The 9,954-nt window shown below is 30.9% G+C and overlaps 1 long non-coding RNA gene across 1 annotated transcript; it reads left to right on the top strand.

The window, feature by feature from the left end:
• The first annotated feature begins 1,737 nt into the window (after positions 1-1,737).
• On the top strand, positions 1,738-2,320 carry LOC139897286 (uncharacterized). The gene is made up of 3 exons (XR_011776496.1): positions 1,738-1,764; positions 1,866-1,946; positions 2,260-2,320. It is a non-coding gene; the product is annotated as an uncharacterized lncRNA (long non-coding RNA).
• Positions 2,321-9,954: the final 7,634 nt, after the last annotated feature.

The raw sequence follows: 9,954 nt of genomic DNA on the forward strand, positions 1-9,954 counted from the left end.
ATATAGATGGGTATACGATGTAGATAGCAATATGAAATAATCCGACAGTGATAAAAAGATGTTTACTTTTATTACGGAATGAATATTCTGAATGATGTAAATGGCAAATTTGTCTCTTTACTTGAATAACTGTTATTTCTTTACTTTTCATTCAATAATTAATACTATACTATTACTATATTACTATTACTATACGTATAAGCCAAATAAATATAAAAAATAACATAACAATTTGTTTGACAAATCACACAATTGCTTTGACGATATAACATAGGTTTTTCATACTTCTTTCTATAAACATATTATAACACTGGATTGTTGTTGACTCAATTTTGACCATTTTTGTTGCCGGGTTGATGTTGACGGGGAGCATCTATACTGATGATTTGAGTTCTTTTGAGGATATAATAATATGTATATAACGGTTGACACAAAAAGAAAAGGAGAGGGGTAAGATTAGGAACAGTTGGATTAAGAAAAAGAAAGATGGTGGCAACTGTAGTTTTTCAAATGACCAAATAAGTTGAGTATTTACCTGAGCCCTTTAAGCTACAAGTAAATAGTCGTTCAGAGTTTTAAGAAATAAACCCATATGTTGTTTGCCCCATTTTGTTCATTAATGGGGCTCATTTATCATTGGATGATCTGTTTTAAATGACATAAGCTGGAAAGGTAGTTTTTATATAACAATTTACTCACGTTGTAGATGAAAGGAGAAGAAAGGGAGGGATGAAAAAAAGGAGGGAACGGAAAGGAAAATGAAACAGTTTTTGTTCTTTGTGCTCTTGAGTTGAGAAGGAATGAAACGGAACTGTGTATTAACCTTTTGTTATAACTTATATAATAAAATAATAAATAAATAATAAATAATAAATAATAATAATAATAATAATAATAATAATAATAATAATAATAATAATATAATAATAATAATAATAATAATAATAATAATATAATAATAATAATAATAATAATAATAATAATAATAATAATAATAATCACTATATACATTAAAAGAGAGTCTCGATTAGCTAATAAATGTTTTCAAAACTCTCTTAATTACCATTAGATTAAAAAATTACATTATAATATCCCTTAATCCAACTGTATTAGTTCTCAAATAAATAATTGATAATTTTTGCAGATGCTTGCCTGATAGATTGTAGCTTCTGTGGTGCGGACCTGCGCTCTGCTCATTTACAGGTATGTGTAAGTAATGGTTGATAGCACAATAGAGAATACATTAGATGTGGTCTCCAAAGTGGGTCGATCCAGTTTTGTTCTATCTGTAATGGGTCAAACGGGTAAAAAGTAAAATTAACTTTCAAAACAGGTTGAACAGCCTTAAATGGGAAGTCTCCCAAAGTTGCTTTTAATTCACGAACTCTTAATTTAACAATTTAATTCAAAAAATTATATTATTTGATTAATTATTATTTGGACCAAAGTACCAAACAATAAAAATTCAAGTCAGCCAAAACCGGCCTGTATAATCTTACTCATTTTGACCCGTTACCAAACCAACCAGATCAACTTACTTTGTTTTATGGAAGATTTTTAGTATAGTATCTATTTATGTAATCCTTTCTTCCATTTAGTGAATGAAAGCATAAAATCCCATGTCTATATATGTGCTGTAATTGTAAATATTTTTGCTACTTTTACTTGCTTTGTTAGTACGTTGACGACTGGCTGATATCTTTCATTCTATATTTTCAGACCGCTGATCTTACAAATGCAAATCTGGAAGGAGCCAATCTAAAGGTATAGCTATTCGAGTTCTGTTGAGTGTAAATTAAATAATGCTGCTTTCATTTTTCTTTATCGTCAAAACTTGCCTATTTAAATCTGTTTTCCTATTTCAGGGTGCAAAGTTGACCAATGCCAATTTAAAGGGTGCAAATCTTCAACGTGCTTATCTTCGTCATGTGAATCTTCGCGATACAGTAAGTAGTGTGAAATCTTGGTTAGTCAAATGCCTAAAATACCCTCACATACTCACAAAGTAAATTCGAAAGTGGCAGCACGTAAGCAAAACCAATTGGAAACTCTAAAAAGTGCTCTTGGGATAGTGCATGAAGAAGAGGTAAAGAAGTATGCACCTGTCTCTGATGATGAAAAAATGGATGATGGTCCATGAATCTTAATCTTTAAAACTCATATTGATTGATATGTTACTATGTACATCCTCGAACAATATAGCCCGGTATAAATTGTAAATACATATTTTTAATGATTTACCATGTTATTTCCTTGAAGGTTTTATCGTCCAACTAAGGAGCTTAGAGGATTACTCACCTCTTCCTGGCATTACCATAGGCGGATTATAAGGGGGGTAGGGGTGGGCCTTGGTCCCCCCAAAAATCTCGGTTATAATAATAATTTTAGATATGCGTACATTGCTATCATTTTGGTTTAGTGGTTATGAAAGAAGATATCAAGGCATTTTCACTAGAATTGGTGGAGGTTCAATATCTCTACTCCTTTTTTATTTGCTTCTTACAATAGCTAATATGGAGTACTAATTATGATCATAATATAATAAAAATAATGGTTAATTAATTATAATACTCAATTTTTTATTTTCTTCTTACAACAGCTAATATGGAGTACTGATACTAATTATGATTATAATATAATAAAAAGTAATGGTTAATTAATTATAAGTGACATATAGATGAAATTTTTAAGGTAATAACATCTTAAATGGGTTTTTTTTTTTTTTTTTTTTTTTAAATTACTTTAAGCTACAACATTCATACACTATATATAATATATATTAGCCGTTAATCGTTATTCTCGATTGAAGATCTTACTAATTTTTGAACATATTAAAATAATATTTAACATTACATATCATTGGCCCCTTCAACGATAGTGTTCAAGATCCGCCACGCCGCATTACCATTGGTGATATTGGGCTGAAGTTTGGAAACACGGCATATAACACAATGGATAATAAGGTTTGATCATGTGTGCATCCCAATGAACCAAATGTTGATGAGGTAGTGTTAGATTTTGATAAAATAATCTCTTTTATCATCATATTGTTCCAATGTTGTAATGGGTGTGTTGGATTTAATTTTTTGCCGTTAGTTGTATGTTTAATGGGTGTGCTTGGATATACTCGGGCTTTCTCAGGTTACAATGGAAGGAAATATTTTGCAATCTGATGTTCCACGACAACTTATTTACGGGAATATGGTCTATGTTAGGCAAACAATCGTGGCTGATGTCTCTTGCAGTTTGTATTGCTACAAGATATAGTGCAGTTCGTAGACAATTTGGGTCACGTAAAGGTGGGCTTGAGAACCAGGTTATTCAGATATGAGTTTTTTTTTCTCATTTTCAGATGATTATAATGAACAATAAATGCATACTTGATTTTAGGCATGTTGGGTAACATCATGAAGATGGCTATGTTAATTTTGAAATTAATTTTTCTTGCAACTGATTCATATGTATAAACGTCCAACCATTATTCAAACGGAGGTTTACCTTTGCAGACTTGCAGTTAATGGAGACAACATCACTGCTGTACAAGTTTAATAACTTTATAATTGTAAGATGTTGTATACAACATCACTGTTGTATTCATTGTTTTTTATGTATCATCGACCTGGTCTTTGTGACAGCCCGGAAATTTCCAACCAAATTTAAACTTTAATCTTTATATGTTTCCGACACGATAAACAATATTTGTTAAGTTAAATTTCAAGAATTTTAAACTATGTTCATACATTCATTCAACCTCGACCAAGTTCCAACGATTCACGAACCATTAAACGAATATGATTATATATGTATATGTGTATATATATTATAACTTGAAACGTAAACAAAATATTAGATTAAATACTTTATATGATTGTATCTGTTTCAAAATGTTTATCAATGGAATTAGAAGATAAGATCAAATGATTGAATTATCAGATATATTGAATTATGATTACAAGTCTCTGTTGAAAGGCCCACGTTGATTTGAGAAATCTTTCCATTTTAACAATATTCGGAAAATGGTAAAGTGATTTATAAATAAGAACAAATTGTCAATCATTGAGAACTAGACAAAGGATAGTGGAAGATTGAATCTCATAAAGACTCGATTGATCTATTTAGTTTCAAACGTACAAAAACGTTTTCAGTTTAAAAAGAACTTTATTATTAAAACGTATATAACTTTTATAAATATCTAAAACCACTTTTGACAACTCATTACTTAACTAGTATGATAAAGATAACGATATTTATATTTTATTTTATTAAATATATATAACGATTTAAATTAATATTATATATATTTATACGCGTATTATACGTACATAGTTTTATACTTTTACTATACTTAAACTTTACCTTTACTTTACTTTAACTTTAATAATTCACTTTAATAATTCATACTTTAATAATTCACTTTAATAATTCATACTTTAATAATTCACTTTAATAATTCATACTTTAATAATTCACTTTAATAATTCATACTTTAATAATTCACTTTAATAATTCAAAAATCTATTATAAATAGAATTCAATAGGTTTTATTATTTCATAGAAACTTGAAAATATTTTTCTCTAAACTCTCTTAATCGATTTACATATATATATTTACTCCGTATTATTTCAAGATATTATTAGTATACATAAAATATTACGACGGAGTGCTGTCTGAGTGGTTTCGAAATTGTTTTTCGAGTAGGATAGGATTAAGGAAATTATGGGTTATAGCTATGGAGGTGATTGAGTATGGTTCATGGGTATGCTCGTGAGGTCAATATAGTGTTTATCATTTCCGTTGCGTCTACGTACCTTTCCTGCAATATTGAATCTCAATATTGATACTTGAGTACTCATAATTTAACTTTTACATACTAATAGTGTATCCCGGAATGATAGGGGATATTCTTATATGTATCTAGTTAATGTCGGTTACCAGGTGTTCACCATATGAATGATTATTTTTGTCTCTATGCATGGGACGTATATTTATGAGAACTGGAAATGAAATTCTTGTGGTCTATTAAAATGATGGAAATAAATGATTATGATAAACTAATGAACTCACCAACCTTTTGGTTGACTCTTTAAAGCATGTTTATTCTCAGGTGTTAAAGAAATCTTCTGCTGTGCATTTGCTCATTTTAAAGATATTACTTGGAGTCTTTCATAGCATATTTCGAAGAACGTTGCATTCGAGTCATTGAGTTCATCAAAGATTATTATTAAATCAATTTATAGTTGGATAATGGATATTATGAAATGGTATGCATGCCTGTCAATTTTCGATGTAAAGAAAGTTTGTCTTTTAAAAACGAATGCAATGTTTGTAAAATGTATCATATAGAGGTCAAATACCTCGCAATGTAATCAACTATTGTGAATCGTTTATAATGTATATGAACGGGTCCTTTCAGTCTTAACTGTTATAATTCAGTAGGCTTATAACTACCTTTAGTGGTTTGATTCTTGATTAAGAATGCTAATAATGAAGTGTAAGAACAAAGATGATAATGGAGAGAAAGAAAGAAACACTTTGTAAGTGTGAGAAAATAGTGCAAGTTTAATGTTTGCATTCATGGTTATTTATAGCAAAAATATCACAAGTTTAGGTAATACAATAATATTACTTTTGTGTATCAATAATTGACTATCCATTTATATATATATTTATATATTATAACACTCCCCCTTGGATAGCAATTTTGTTTATTTAAGATCAACTGTAAGTTACTGCCTCGTTAAAAACCTTGCTAAAGAAAACCCAGTGGGAAAAAAACTTTAGCTAAGGGAAAAAGAGTGCAGCATGGAGTTGACTCCCCCTCAAGTAGACATCGCTTCAGTTGTTACATCTTTTCAACATGTCTCATGCCAATGTTATGAACGTGTGTTCTGAAAATAGCAGTTGGAAGTGCTTTCGTGAAAAGATCAGCAGAGTTTTTGCTAGATTGAACATATCTCATTTCAATCTCATTGTCCTTAATGAGATTTTGAGTGTATGAGAAGAATCTAGGAGGTATGTGTTTGGTTCGGTCACTTTTGATATACCCTTCTTTCATCTGTGCTATGCAAGCTGCATTATCTTCATAGATAATTGTTGGACTTTTATTGCGTTCTAGTCCACAAGAATCAGTAATGATTTGTGTCATTGATCTCAACCAAAAACATTCCCGAGTAGCTTCATGTAATGCAATCACTTCGGCATGATTTGATGATGTAGCAACAAGTGTTTGTTTTTGAGAACGCCATGATATTGCAGTACCTCCATTTAGGAATACATATCCAGTTTGAGATTTAGCTTTATGTGGATCAGATAAATAACCTGCATCAGCATAACCAACCAAATCTTGTTTTGATTCGTTAGAATAAAATAATCCTAAATCAGTATTTCCTCGAAGGTATCGAAATATGTGTTTGATCCCATTCCAGTGTCTTTTGGTAGGAGCAGAGCTGAACCTTGCCAACAAATTAACTGCAAAAGAAATGTCAGGTCTTGTACAATTTGTAAGATACATAAGAGCTCCAATTGCACTAAGATATGGTACTTCTGGTCCAAGAATATCTTCATGATCTTCACATGGACGAAATGGATCAGTTTCAACATTGAGTGATCTAACAACCATAGGAGTACTTAATGGTTTTGCCTTGTCCATATTGAAACGTTTCAGAATCTTTTCAGTATATGTTGTTTGATGTATAAGTAAACCATTAGGCATATGCTCAATTTGTAAACCAAGGCAATACTTGGTTTTTCCGAGATCTTTCATTTCAAATTCTTTCTTTAGAAGTTGAATGGCTTCATGGATCTCTTTATTTGTACCTATGATATTAAGATCATCAACATAAATAGCTATGATCACATATCCAGATGTTGTTTTCTTAATGAAAACACAAGGGCAAGTAAGGTTATTTGTATACCCTTTGCTTATCAAGTAATCACTTAATCGGTTATACCACATACGTCCTGATTGTTTTAACCCATATAAAGATCTTTGTAATTTAATCGAATACATTTCTTTGGGTTTTGCATTTGATGCTTCTGGTACCTTAAATCCTCCAGGTATCTTCATATATATATCACTATCAAGTGATCTATATAGATAAGCAGTCACAACATCCATGAGATGCATTTCTAAATTTTTAGAAACTGCCAGGCTGATTAAGTATCTAAAAGTAATTGCATCCATAACAGGAGAATAAGTTTCTTCATAATCAATTCCCGGTCTTTGAAAAAAACCTTGAGCTACAAGTCTAGCTTTATACCTTGTAACTTCATTTTTCTCATTTCTTTTTCGGACAAAAATCCATCTGTATCCTACAGGTTTCACATCTTTAGGAGTGAGAATGATGGATCCGAAAACTTTTCTTTTATTGAGTGATTCTAATTCAGCTCGTATTGCTTCTTTCCATTGAGCCCAATCATGTCTATTTTGACATTCAACCATAGATGTTGGTTCTGGATCATCATCATTATTCATGATGTCATATGCAACATTAAATGAAAATTTCTCATCAAGATTTTTCATTTCATTTCGGTTCCATAATATTTTTGAATGTGCAAAATTGATTGCAATTTCTATATTGACATCATCAATCTCCTCTGCAGTAGGAGTACTGATTTGTGGTTCTTCTTGAACACTTTCTTTTACCTTATTATCAGCTGATTTTCTTTTTCGAGGATTTTTATCTTTGGAACCAACTGGTCTCCCACGTTTCAGACGAGGCATATATTCTTGAGTGACTACATTATCAATTTTCCGATTTGGAATCTCAACTCGAGCTGGAGTATTAACTGCGGGTATATATGATTTAGTCACCCTTTTTGTATCTGTGAATGCATCAGGCAATTGATTTGCAAGTTCTTGCATATGCATTATCTTTTGAACTTCTATCTCGCATTCTTTTGTGCGAGGATCAAGATACTTTAATTGAGGTTCACACCATGAAACATCATTTTCTTTATTTTTTATTTCTCCCCCTAATCTAGGAAACAATGTTTCATTAAAATGACAATAAGCAAAACGTGCTGTAAAAACATCACCTGTCATAGGTTCAATATACCTTATGATTGAAGATGTTTCATATCCGACATATATTCCCAACCTCCTTTGAGGACCCATTTTTGTACGTTGTGGTGGCGCAATTGGAACATATACTGCACAACTAAATGTTCTAAGGTGGGAAATATTTGGCTCTTGACCAAAAGCAAGTTGTAGGGGGGAATATTTATGACTTGCACTTGGTCTGATGCGAATCAATGCAGCAGCATGTAAAATTGCATGACCCCATATAGATACAGGGAGTTTTGTTCTCATTATCAATGGTCTAGCGATTAACTGTAAACGTTTAATCAGTGACTCGGCTAAACCATTTTGTGTATGCACATGAGCAACAGAATGTTCAACAACAATTCCTATAGACATGCAATAGTCATTAAATGCTTGAGATGTAAACTCACTAGCATTATCAAGTCTCACCTTTTTAATGATGTAATCAGGAAAATGTGCTCTCAATTTAATAATTTCGGCAAGAAATTTTGCAAATGCCACATTACGGCTTGATAACAGACAAACATGAGACCATCTGTAGTGACCCGAACTTTTCCATGTTTATATATATTAATTGAGATTGATATTTACATGATTAAATGTTTCCAACATGTTAAGAAATCAATATTTTGTTAAGACTTGATTAATTGAAATATGTTTCATATAGACAATTGACCACCCAAGTTGACCGGCGATTCACGAACGTTAAAACTTGTAAAAACGACATGACGATATATATATGGATATACATATGGTTAACATGAGATTATGATAAGTAAGTATCTCCATAAGTATATTAACAATGAGTTATATACATATAAATAAGACTACTAACTTAAGGATTTCAAAACGAGACGTATATGTAACGATTATCGTTGTAACGATATTTAAATGTATATATATCATATAAAGATATATTAATATATCATAATATCATGATAATATAATAATTTAACATCTAATTAGATATAATAAACAATGGGTTAACAACATTAATTGAGATCGTTAACTTAAAGGTTTCAAAACAACACTTACATGTAACGACTAACGATGACTTAACGACTCAGTTAAAATGTATATACATGTAGTGTATTTAGATGTATTAAAATACTTTTGGAAGACTTCAAGACATATATCAAAACACTCATACTTAACGAAAATGGTTACAGTTACTTTCCCATTCTTTTCTTTCATCAAGAATTCTAGTCGTATTCTTACCCGTATTATACACAGCTTCAAAATGTACTTACTATGGGTATATACCAATAGGAACTAGCATGGGATTCCACTCTTGATTATGTCATGTATGACTAATCAATTTTAACTTCTACCATGAGCTAGTCAACTAACTAGAACTCCTTTTAACCCCACTCACCACTCACCAATTACCACTCATCATTCACTCCATTTCAGTTCCAATTCTCTTTCTAATTCTCTCTCAACACACACACACTATTATGAACGTATTTTTCCAGTAGTTAATCATCATCTTCATCAAAAATCACTTCAAGAATCAAGCTATAATCATCATAGGAAGAACACTTCAAAAATCCCTTCAAGTTTACTAATTTGATTCCAAGCTTTCTAATCCATTCCAAGTAATCATCTAAGATCAAGAAACCTTTGTTATATACAGTAGGTTATCTTTCTTATTCAAGGTAATATTCATATTCAAACTTTGATTCAATTTCTATAACTATAAACTATCTTAATTCGAGTAAAAATCTTACTTGAACTTGTTTTTGTGTCATGATCCTACTTCAAGAACTTTCAAGCCATCCAAGATCCTTTGAAGCTAGATCATTTCTTGTCACTTCCAGTAGGTTTACCTACTAAACTTGAGGTAGTAATGATGTTCATAACATCATTCGATTCATATATATAAAACTATCTTATTCGAAGGTTTAAA

Source organism: Rutidosis leptorrhynchoides, chromosome 3, assembly GCF_046630445.1.
Source record: "Rutidosis leptorrhynchoides isolate AG116_Rl617_1_P2 chromosome 3, CSIRO_AGI_Rlap_v1, whole genome shotgun sequence".
NCBI classification, from domain to species: domain Eukaryota; kingdom Viridiplantae; phylum Streptophyta; class Magnoliopsida; order Asterales; family Asteraceae; genus Rutidosis; species Rutidosis leptorrhynchoides.